The sequence below is a fragment of the Syngnathus scovelli genome, chromosome 1 (genome assembly GCF_024217435.2).
Source record: "Syngnathus scovelli strain Florida chromosome 1, RoL_Ssco_1.2, whole genome shotgun sequence".
Lineage (NCBI taxonomy): Eukaryota > Metazoa > Chordata > Actinopteri > Syngnathiformes > Syngnathidae > Syngnathus > Syngnathus scovelli.
In genome coordinates this window covers 14953462-14966180 of record NC_090847.1, presented here as the reverse complement: position 1 = coordinate 14966180, position 12719 = coordinate 14953462, and the positions used below count along the sequence as shown (strand labels likewise).

Sequence of the window (12719 nt, the reverse complement as noted above, 5' to 3'; positions counted from 1 at the left end):
GGGGGCAACCGTGCATCTTGCGTCGCTTGAATTCATCTCCTTGGCGACCATGCAGCAGTTGCGGGAGCCGGCAAAGGTTGGTCCAAGCGCTGGTCGCTGTGATGGTCGGTGTCTTCTGTCAGGAATGAGTTGAGCCAGGGCGACCAAATGCAGCTTGAACCAGGATTTATTGCAGGGAAAAGGAGTTGGAAGGGAGGCAGGTGGGGAACGAACGACACAGACGGGAGGAAGACTCACGGCCAGCAAAACAGACAGACTGACCGACATGAAGTCCCCTTGGACAAGATTAAAATTCTGACCGTGAGCCTTCAGACAGACCGAGGGAAAACCAGATGACACGAACAGGAACACTGGGCACGAACAGGAATGGACACAACAGTAGACACCGACAGGGAGAAACACACGGGCAGGGCTTAAATACACAGGGTAACAATAGGAAGCAGGTGACAGACATTATGGTAACGAAAGGGGTGTGGCCGAGCGAAGTGGCACGGGCGTGACATGAGTTTTATTAAAATTATTATTCCTTTTTGATAATTTTGTTTCATTATTTTTTTTTCCTTCTTAATATATAGTCAATCGAATACACTACATAAACATGTCATCCAAATGAGCATCATTGGGTTTTCTGTGCATATATGTATTTACGGAATATTTAAGGAATTCAAGCAAAAAAGAGGCAAAAAGCATTTTTTTTCCGCTGTAATTATTAGGACCTTTGTACTCTTTCCAGGATCAGAAGATGCACAGTTATGCTCCCAAGTAGTAAACGGATTCCAAAGAAGGGTCCAATCCTCTTGACGAGTCCTAAAACAATTACAACTGCACTTTTGACCAATATATTGTCAGCTACTGCTCCCTAAAACAAGCTAAATGACAAAAATTACACTAGCAACCAAATCCCGCCTCTGCTCCAAAATGAGGCATTTGCACATTTGAGCTGGTTCTGCAAAGACGGTAAGTGTACAGCATTTTCTGACCCAAAACACAAACAAAAACAGTGGAGATTCCCTCTGCCAGAGTCGCCTGCATCCAAGTATTCAAGCGCAGAGGCTAATCACACAGTGGCATTCGGCTGCCAGTCATCAAGTCATCGGGCCTGGCTGCCCCCGTGTCATCGGCAGTGCAGTGCCACCGCGCACAACGGCTTGTTGTACTTTAATGGAGGTTTCATGAATATGAATGCCCAACTAGCACGGAAACGCTGTATTTTTTTTCCGTTAGGGGTTTGTTTATTTGTCTCTCATTTATTGGACATCTGAGGCAAGATCAACAATAAAGGGTGAACAACACAGTCATAAACATCACACAATGTCACAGAAATCTTTCTGCTTCCTAAATTTGCTGTTGTTTTAATTGTACAGGAACAAGACAAAGCCAACGGGACAAAGGATTAACAAAACTGTCTTGCAGCTATAAAAGCAACAACACAGAATAATTGAAAATCTTACAGTTAAAGCTTTTAGCTATCTACTGTTGAAGTGAAAGTAAAAAAAGACAAAACAAGTAGACTGAATGACAGGACGAGTGTTGCAGAAAACAGTCATGCTTTTAGCTGCTTAAATGGGCAGCTGTAGAAGTCGAGATTGAACGAGACAAAGCTAAGCGCAATGGGTAACAAATAAGGACGCATTTCCGCTTGTTACTTTCTACCAACAACAAAACATATTATATTCATGTCACTCACCACAGGAATAAAGCTGTCAGGTTTGTGGCAGGATTGCGGATCCAAATGCAGAGAAGTGAGACAAGAGTACAAGTAAGAGGTAATTTATTATAAAGGAATGAATAGCAAAACAAGGTACTGGGATTAAAAAAAAAAAAAAAAAAAATCAACATGGAAAAAATCTGACCTCAGAGTAACAACAAAACACAGCGTAACAAAACCTCGAGACAATTAACAATGACTGGACATAGTGACAGCAACACAATAGCCCGACAAAGACTGAACATAAAGCAGGGTACTAAATACAGACAAATTTAGGAGACGTTCACAAACTGGAAAAGGCACAAGTGGCTGAGGAAGCTGATCAGGGCTGACGAGACAACAACCCAACGAGACAGTGATTGAAGAAAAGGAACAGTAGGAAAACATGACTTCGACCAAAAGAGACACAAGGAAAACAAAGCAAAGTCCAAATGAAAACCAAGACCATGTCAAAAGCATTCTCTTTTCCGTTCGCTCCAATAGTGTGATTTTCTGCTGCGTCTCTGAGCTCTTTTAAGTGAAAGCATGCATCTCTATAAGCTCTCAATAAGAATGTAAATGAGGAAATGATTCACAAATTCAATATCATACATTGAATGCTTGAGGAACTCCGGGCCTCATCTTGTTATTAACATTACGCTGGGGCTGGAATATGCTGCTGACCCACAGCCTGATGTAAACAGAGCCCATCGTCACAGCTCATCAGCCACGAGAAAGTCTTGCTACAATGTCCTTGTTTGTACTGGAAAGTGTCCAATGAAGCTTGGCTCTCGTTTGTTTATTTATTTATTTTATTTAAGTAGCTTTATGACTCCGCTGTTCATCAAATTGACTGAAAATTTCATGATTTGACCTCAAATTGAAATCAGACCTCTGGCTGATCAACTAGGACCTTTGCATAAAAACCTTCTTTTTATTGTTTCCCATTGTTTCCTATCAATTTCCACAGCGGCCATAAGCACTAAGGTCCCTGTGACACAGAACGTCTAATCACTTGTTATCTTGTTGTCAAGAAAAGTCAAGTTCATCCTCCGTTTAATTTTGTCGTGTTTACTATCGATTTCTACAGGAGGTCGTTTAGGCAGCTAAAAGCAGTAAGATTCCTGTGGCCCAATACGTATTGTCACTTATCTTGTTATTAAATACCGTTTTGTTTAGCTCTTCCTCTTAGCTTTATTGCATTCATTATACAGTTGAGCAACCCTTTTAGGCAGCTAAAAGCAGCAATATTCTTGTGATACAATACGTGTCGTCACTTTTCTGCTTGTCATCAAAAAATGCTTTGTTCATACTGTTAGCTTTGTCCCGTTTACATTTCACTGTTATGCATCTGATACACTCAGCAGCCCGTTTAAGCAGCTAAAAGTAGCAAGGTTCCTCTGACACTATTTGTCACTTTTTTTGTATTAGATTGTTTTGCTTACGCATTGCTGTTAGCTTTGTCCAGTTTAATTTCAGTTTGCAATTATACACCTGACAACAAGCCTGAATACTTGCTATCAAAGACATTTTTATTTACCCTGTGTTAGATTTCCTGTTTATTTTCAATTTCAGCAGTAGCCCATTTAAGCAGTAAAAACATATTGACATTATCATTTGTTACCTTGTAGATTATCTAATCTTACCTCAAAGACAGTTTAGTTTGCCAATTCCAGCTACCTTTGCCTTGTTCCTTTGTTTTTGTCCCATTCACTTTCAGTTCCAACACCCGTTTAGGCAGCTAACTTTCAAGTGACACAAGAGCCAGTGCATCAAATTGGACGAAGCCAATCATCAATCATAAAATTATGCAATTTCCTCTTGCCAATAACAGCTACGTATGTCTCCTTGGCATTCTCCTCAGCATAAACTCACACAAACCCGCATAAGTGAATTGTTTACTCCAAAAGGTCGTGGCACGGTTGTGTGAGTCAAACACAAAGATACTTCCAGCCCCCTGGAGGTAAGTGAGAGGACGCGTCGCCGCCCCATCGATCAACAGCTCAATTGACATCCTTTCACGTTAAGGGAGAACTAATTAAAAGGACGCAGCTCATTACGCCTCATTAAAATAAAGATCAGGATGACACCCAGCACATTCTCAATGTTAACCCAGAGGCTGGGAGGACAGATTTAGGCTTGAGGAGGAAATTGGGTTTCTTTAACAAATTTCAATGGCAGTTTAAAAGCAAATAGGCTCTCTTAAAGATAAGCCCAAGCTCCAGAGTGATACTGCCTGTGCTTTCTAAACAAATTGTGGAGGATTATTGTTTGTAACTTAAGAAAAGTTATGCAAATATGCTAAATCTACAGTCAGAGTGTGGCAATCATGTTTGGCAGCATAAGTGAATAAATCTGAGCTTCAGGCAGAATTTCTAGCTTTCCATTTTCGGGTTTGATTAGCTCATGGCGTTTAATTAGCTACAAATTAGCTGTGTTGATATGGTCACTTGCAAACAGTTACTGCAAAGTAAGCGTTCTTGGCATCAGTACAATTGGACACCATTTGATATCCAGTTCTAACAACATACTCATATGCTTATACTTTTAATTTCCACAGCAGCCTATTTAGTCAGCTAAAGCCACTAGGATCACTGACATTCAACACATTGTCACTTTAAGGAACCTTGTAACAAAATATTTTGTCTCCCCATTGCGGTTAGCTTTGTCCTGTTTACTTTCTAGCAGCTCCTTCAGGCAGATAAAAGTAGAATCATTACTGTCACTAATATCTAGTGATCAGCGACTAGCTTGTTGTCATCGGATAAAAGCTCATATAAAGGTTTTGTCTACCTCATCGTTGTTGGTTTTCTGTACAATTGCAGTTTCTACAGCAGTCTAATTCACCTGGATTGACTGTACAGGAAATTAAAGTTGTTTTTTTGACATTCCTAACACTCACTTATTTGTTGAACAAACATAAGATCTTTCAATCTGGATCAAAAAGGAAAATAATTTATTGGCAATAATCACCTACGAGGGGTCGTCAAAACTCACTTTGAAAAGCTACAAATAAGGGACATTACCGTGAGGATGCCACACAGATAAAACATGTAGATTATTCAAACTCTGACCCAGAGGAGCATTTGCGTTCACGGGACCTCCTGGCAAGAGCAAAATGCCACATATCTTTTCCGTCTCCCTAATACGAGTCCCCATACACTCATTAGGATGATCCCGCGTAAGGGCCTTCCAAAAACATTAGGAAAAAAAGAGCTTTTAGGATGCGTCTAACAAAGACCACCCCCGTGGCAAGGTCCCACGTTCTTACCGAGCCATCCGTCCGGCGTTCCTGTGTGGACATTGTCACTACACATGGACATCATCTGTTCCCCCCTCCTTGGCTTCCGGCAGAGAACGTCTCTTATTTGCAAAGTAAATACAAGTCCTTTTGGGGGAACTGGCATTCATACCCAATCCCATCATTCTTCTCTGTCTCAACACACCATTTGTTGTGCCACTTATTGGATGCAAAAGGCAAAAACTGAAGAGATCAACATTTATTGTAAACACTGAAAAAAGGTACACCATACAAGTTTCAACATTGAAACAAGGAGAGGAGCTCAAATAATGAGCAGAAGACTAGAAACCAACAAGGAAAAACAAAGTCTGGACATCTGATTGAGAGTTTTGTGTTTCAGGGCAAACCAAGTTTCACGCAAATGCCTTGCACAAATTTGGTACAAATTGGACCAGATCTCAAGGTCAATTTGATCATTGAATGATACTTAAAATCCACAATATTCCTTAAATGACCTCTTCAACCCTAAAAGTGGAATTTAAAACTAAAATTAATGTATAACGCAAGCCATAACTTACTGCTGGGTGATATCCAAAATATCTTTTCTGAGAGAGAGGGTGGTTAAAGATTAAGCACTCAAGGACAACAAAAAGCCTTAAAACATCTGTATGAAGATGTATGTATTTTTCACTTCCAATATGATACCGATATTGCAGCCTTGAGTACTGTCAGATACCAATATTGATCTGGTTTCATTTCAACAGGAAGGATATATGCTATTATTTACTTTTCTGTATGAAATGTTAGAAGAGACTTGATCAAGTGATAAAATTAAAACAAACACTAGTCAGCAACAGTAGATATAAGAAAATATTCCAAACATTTGTGTTCCATACAATTTGAGAATATACTGCATTTGAATACAAAATATACAAAATTAATGAAATGACCCTGAGGAATAACCCTCATAAAGTCAGTAAAAACTAATTTCACCCTGCAAAATGCCAGTTCAAATTCACTTGGGTACATTCAGAATAAATTGTTTACATCCAGCATGTGAAAGCGACAAGAGAGGGCAGGACAAATAAAACATTAAGAGTAGAGTCTGGAATGGACTGGAATGGAAATTGGAGATTTAGGATGTAGACCAATGTAATCTGATATTGTTTTTGGGCTGGGGTGGGGGTGAGGGGTTATATAATCGATATCCAATATCACTACTGGATTGGACCAACCCCAATGAGGACTCTAAGTTTGGAACAGACTGAATACTGAACCAAAAGAGTGCCCAAACTACCTTTTTACACTGCACTGGCTCAATGTGAAGGACTCACGCGCAACACAATGACCGGTTTCCAACGTGCCCATATTTGGAAGCGCTAACAGCAGCCTAACAGGAAGTAAAAACTGAGATTTTGTCACTGGTTAGATCCACAAATTTATATAATCATATATAAGTCAGCAGTTAGACCACACCTCAACAAGATGTATCCGCCACTGTTGGGGAAAAAAAGCCTTAAGAATAAGCAGGAAGATGCAAGGAACAGAGAAAACGTAATGGTTGCCACATTGTCCTAAAAGAAGAAAACTACTGTTACATGCACGAAAAGACAAGATGAACCTCATTAACCAAGTGACTTGGATAGTTTAATCAAGCCATTACTTGTCAATAAGTCCTCCAAAATGACACTAAATTGCTCCACCATCACCTCTCCAATTGTCTGACATCATGGCACCGCCGCTCTCGAATGGAACATTTTCCTATTCAGGGCACCTTCTGCCACACCGCCCATGTTCTCCACTAATTACCACACACACACAATGTATGGGTTTGACGCCAACGCACTGCGCTCTGCTCAATGTGATGTGAAAAGGCCTATACATCAAGTCAAAAGCCAACATTTTGTAGAACTATTAAGAAGAGGAAGGGCTTGATGATGAGATCTAACAACATTTTTTATGGTCAAATATTCTCATTAATAATGTATTATTGTTATTGTTAATATTGTCATGAAAAAGTACATATGTAAAAGTACTGTATAGAGTTTATGTATAAAGTACATTGGTTACTAATAATATCCATCCATTTGCTGAACGTGTAGCCTTATCTGAAGAGCACTTTAAAACAATCATTGCTGCATGCAAAGTGCTGCAGATGGAGAAAAAAATCAATTATACAGTAATTGTACATTATTAACACAAATTAATAATAAAAAAATCAATTAATTATTAAATAATTAATCAATTCATGAATTAATTAATAATAAATTCACACTAACACAAATAGAGCAGACAAACTGGAAAGTCAACAACCTTCTCATTGACCCCCCTGAATTAGCCACCAAGTCGCACTTGGATGCGACCCTGCCCCATCCTGGCGTTTTCTTATAATAATCTATAATTATCTGTCAAACCTTGAAAGCGCTTCTCTTGCTCACTCCTGTGCAAAGATGCCTGAAGAGCCCTGCTGGACTGTCAGTAATTGCTGAGTAAGTGCTGCATGTTGACTGAGCGGGTGTTTTGGTGCCCAGAGTACATTTCCTCGATTACAGTCAATCTTCAGCCATAATAAAAAGAGCATAACAGCAGCCATTAGGAATTTTGCATAGAAAAATACTGTGAACGGAGAACTTGGCTCGCTTTTCATAGCGCTCTGCGGGCATGTTGTGTGTCAATACTGCCAACCAGGGATGTTAACCGTATATACCCAAAATCACAATCTTGAGCAAGCTGAAGAAGTTTTAAGAGGACGCAATGAAAAAATGATTTTCCTTTGCTTAAACAACAAAGACAGCAAGAACTGCAAATTGCTAGAATTTTAAAACAGCTCAAATATTTTAGCAAAGTGCACCGATGTTTGTCCTTCTTTTACTTAGGAAAATGATCAATGTCTCTGATCTCTGACCACAATGCAGGCACATGCAAACATGCAACAAAGTGTTGGAACACTCTGAACAAAATATTGCCTGTAAAATATTATTTTGTGAATAGTTCATCTGTTTCAGAATATTCCTGACTTCACTGATCCCAGAGGAAATTGAGTTTAGTATGAGATAATATACTAAAAAACACAGAAATTACAATTACCATTATGTCTACACAGTCACACTTCATTTAAGGTTACAGCCTCAAAAAAGGCAGGCTATTGCGATGACTTAAAGCTGCTGGAGATGAAAGTCATGATAGGAAGGAAAATACTGCATAAATTGATGCTGGGGGGACTAATGGATAAAAAAGGAAAAAAACAGACTGACTCCTGTGTGTTTGAAGAGCGTCACAGGAAATGAAAAACAAATGAACAGAGGGAAAACGATTTGAATGAGGGCAAATACCTTTGACAGCAGCTGTGATGTTATCTTTAGCGACAAAAATGTTTTGTCGTATTGTCCGCCTTTTTGTGTTTGAGGTTCTTCAAGGAGGGACAGCTGGCCCGACCAGTGACCCCAGCAGAAATGGAAATAGCTCACACAGTAAAAAGGTCAATGACTAATCTGATTCCATCATAGCAGCACTAGTCTATTGTTAATAATAAAGCTGAAAGCAGTGATGATGGACCCTTTTTCACGACAAATCCTGCAATTGATGAAACTTTGATGGCATGCTCTACCCACATTGGATAAGTCGAGGAAATATGTTTTCTAATTCGCCTGCCTCTTATAGGGGCTAATTTAAGTGAATTCCATGGTGGAAATTTCCAAAGCATGAGCCCAAGAATTCACCTGAAATGCCTGCTACAAACCAAAATTGTCGACTTCCTGATTATTTCATGGCACGGGTCATTAAGACTGTTTTGTTCGTCTAGTTATGATAGCTATGTCCATCCACTGTCATGTTATTTGGAAAAAAACTGGTGGCAGGGGCTCAATTATTCCAACTTTTAAAGGGGTGCAACATCAATTTTTGAGTTTACGGCGAGTCAAATTTCACCTCCATGAAGTGAAAATATTCCAACTCATACATTAATTTTACATCGCCAATCTCTTTAGTATATGGTTCCAATTTGCTAGCAAATCGAGAAACTCCCTTGTACAAGGCAGCCTTTGAAATATTAAAGTGATGCTAAAATGGCTACTCAAATTGAAATGGCTAACTTTGTGTACAGTTCTGTCTTTATACTTTTTTGTGGGTCTACTTATGATCAACACGCCTACCAAATATCATGATGTCAAGCAAAACTGGCTTCAGGGGCTGAATTTTCAATAAATTACAGAGTGCCCCCAACATTTGTCCTGACCTTGCAAAGCCAAGTCAAAATCATCAAACTTTGCAACCATTCTGTGTAGCGACACCACAAATGCTAAAAATTATCATGATACATTGAAATTTTGTAGGCATGTCTTACTGGAACTGGCTTCTGGGGATGCATTTAGCTACAGAACCAAATTGTGTGTGAGTGTGGTGGAGCTTTCTAAACGTCACTTTATTTCTGTCAAATGTAGTATCTAAAATTAAGGCTAAAATAATATCACTGCTTCACATTTTGAACCACACACAAATGACAATTGTTGACACATTAAGCCAAGCATGAACATTAACATCAGGTTGATCACAATGTGTGGGACGAAAACCGCTTGGCAATGAGTTATGAATGCAATTACAGGATGTAAAGTGGCATTAAAAAAAAAAAAAAATAAATAAAAAAAAAATCTCTTACTCATCGGATTTATTCATGCCGATCGCCTAAATGGAGGAGTTGGCCGACGTTTGTGCATCCAAGCATCTGTTCGCCTGCTAGAACAAGCACGTGGTGGACAGAGTTTTATCACATGGGCTTAGGGTTCATTAATTTCATTGTACTGACAACCTGCCACCATGCCCGCTCCTTGGTGTGAAAAACGTGACAAACGAAGTGAGTGGATATAAGGCGGTGTGTGTTTTATTTATATACGCACTTGCTGAGATATTAGTGTTGTTGAACTTAAAGGTAGAACCCCAAAACTATTTTACCCCTAAGGAAATAATAGATATTGAATTCATCGTTTTGCGGGCCAAACGATGTGACATCATAAAAGCTGTATTAAAATCAAATCTGAAGCAAATTATGTGTAGACAACATGAAATGGCATTTGGGTCAAATCTATTTATACGTATATCTCTTATTCACAGAAATAGCTCAAAGAGCTTCACATGTCCACAGTTGACACGTATTAACGACATACCCTGATCTTAACTGCCAGAAGGGAAAGGAAAAACGAAAAAAAAAAAAAAAACGGGAAGCATGAGAAACCTTAAGAAAGGACCGCAGATGGGAGGATCCCCCTTCCAGGATGACCAGGCTGCGATGAATGCTGAGTGGGCAATGACATGGCGACCTGTAAGGTGTGATTGGGTGGACCCCCCCCTTGATCATAAACCGAATGGTGTTTAGTTATTGGACTTCTGTGCCCATCGCAGTTTGTCCATAAAAAACACCATGTTCAACACTTGGGTTTCAAGCCACAGTTTGGTGTTCAAATCAGGGTTACTATTTCAAAGTAGGGGTTCAAACCAGGATTATTGGATCAAAAGGGGAGTTCCAGTGAAGATGGGGGCGAGTATTTCAGTATTTCAAAGTAGGATTTCAAGTCAGATTAGAGGTTCAAGATAAGGTTCTCATTTTAAAGTTGGGGTTTCAAGTCAGGGCTATCATTTCAAAGTTCAAGCAAGTATTATGATTTAAAGAAAATGTGTTTCAAGCCTGGATTAAGGAAGACCTGAAGTCTAAATATTGATTACAATAATATCTTCAATGTGCCAGCACAAGTGTAAACATGGTATTGTCATAAACATTGCGTTTATGGAAGATGAACTGAGCAGAAAAATGGCTGTTTTTCTCTATCTTAGAGGCCAGGCCGTTATGCCTTGACACGTGATGGCAACTGAACACGACATCACAGAGCCTAAGGGCTCCGCTTGCAAACGTCACATGGCAAAACCCAGAAAACAGGTGAGGCGTGATGGTCTCTACCTGTCAACAATTACAAGAATACTAATGACAACTAGTATAAACAATCGAGATGACCCAACAAGGCAAAATGATGATTTAAACGACATCCATTCCTTACTTTCCCACTCCACCCTAATCAAAAGTAGTTGCATTCAGAGGCAGATGTGAATCTCCCTTAATAACGATGGCACCGTCGAGTTGAAGAGGAGCTTGATAATAAAAGTGTCAGTGTTCGTTTTGAAGACAAAATGTCTCTCTCTGCTCTCGTTGAAGCCGAGCACAGAAATTGCATTTGAATTAGATTCACCTTCAGCCTTGATTCCATCTTTTATGTGTGCCAAGCTGCAGCAATTAGACAAAGACGCCTTTTATTTGGACGACAGGCCCAGAGAAGTCGAGCCCAGTTCAGAATTCATTAAAGGGATGAACACGGGATATGTTTTCCTACGTAGCCAAGTCTTTCCCTGCAGCATTATCAGTTACAACAGCATGACTTGCCCGGTGTGGGAGGTTGATTCGATCCAAAATGGTTGCTTGTTCATATATAGTACATACTGCCTTGCCCATGTGAATAGTATTTGTGCAGATGGCTAAGCAAGGAGAAACAACAGCAAAGCTCAAGTCATCAATATAATTTTGTGCCAAAAAGGCCCAATTAAACAGGACCACATTCCATTCATTGTAAATATGGCCACAGTTCCTCATTTATTTGTTCACTATTTCTTTCCATGTCATTTGAGTAGCCATTCCTCAGTATCAGGAACACAAAGCACAGTCTCATGAACTCAGCACTTACGTTCTTCCCTAAGAATGTACAAAACATACTTTTTAAGAACACTCTTTGTACTCGGAATGGATGTGTACTTGAGAACTTACCCACAACTGATGTATTTCCATAAAATGATGAAAAAGAAACAACAAACAAATGTGAGTCCTCTTCTTATCCATTTTTAAATCCATTAGTATAGAAGCATCTTGGGATATTTTTCTGGCCAAGTCTTCACAAGGAACCAACTGATGCATTTAAGTTAGCAGACAAGAACAACATATGGGCACTCCCTATTTTGAAGCCAAACAGGATTTGGGTTGCAACTGATGACATTTCATGAAATCACAAGGGTGTGAGAGGTGGACAAGAACTGAGAAACAGCTTGCAGTACAGAACACTTAACAAGATGGCGACTAAATACAGAGCCACGCCTGTTTGGCTGAGCGGACTCGAATGCTGATTGGCTGACATGAAAGGGGTGGGACAAGCCAAGGTGACCTACCGACAGGTAATCAGATAAAAAAAAAAGTCTCCTGAAAGGGTGAGATGCAAAAGTATGGGCAAAGGAATTTTCTCTAACAAATGAACTGCCAGTATTAGTGCAATAAAGCATGTGTGTGTGTGTGTGTGTATGTGTGTGTGTGTGTGTGTGTGTGTGTGTGTGTGTGTGTGTGTGCGTGTGTGTGCGTGTGCGTAATTTACCACACAGCAGGAGTCAGTGTCAAGAGGACTTCATTAAAAAGAACACATCCTGTCCTCCCACCCTATATGCCGCTGTCACAAAAGTGGGGGGCTGGGGTGGTCAAAACAGCGCCTCAGTTAATGGAATTACAGCCATCTTCAAGAATATGCAATTAATCCATTTCCCTCCTCGTTACTCAAGCCCAGCTGAACAAATTGAACTTTGCCTTTGTGCGTGCATCGAACCCAGCTGGCTATAAAGGGGGCATCCTTATGGTTATATAATATAAATCCTTTTGGTTGTAGGATTGTAGACGAGTGGCAAAAAAGTCAAATGGCGCCCATCTTTTCTTCTGGACAAAATCCATCCATCCACCGCTTTGACCCCACGGGGGTCACGGGCGTGCTGGAGCCT

At 39.9% G+C, this 12719-nt stretch overlaps 1 protein-coding gene across 1 annotated transcript in view; it reads right to left on the bottom strand.

The window, feature by feature from the left end:
* lingo2 (leucine rich repeat and Ig domain containing 2) overlaps positions 1–12013 on the bottom strand; it is a 189258-nt gene extending 177245 nt beyond the window's left edge. The window contains exon 1 of the mRNA XM_049759508.2: positions 11731–12013. The gene's annotated coding sequence lies outside the window, so the exon portion shown is untranslated. The remainder of the gene's footprint in view (positions 1–11730) is intronic.
* Between the last annotated feature and the right edge of the window lie 706 nt (positions 12014–12719).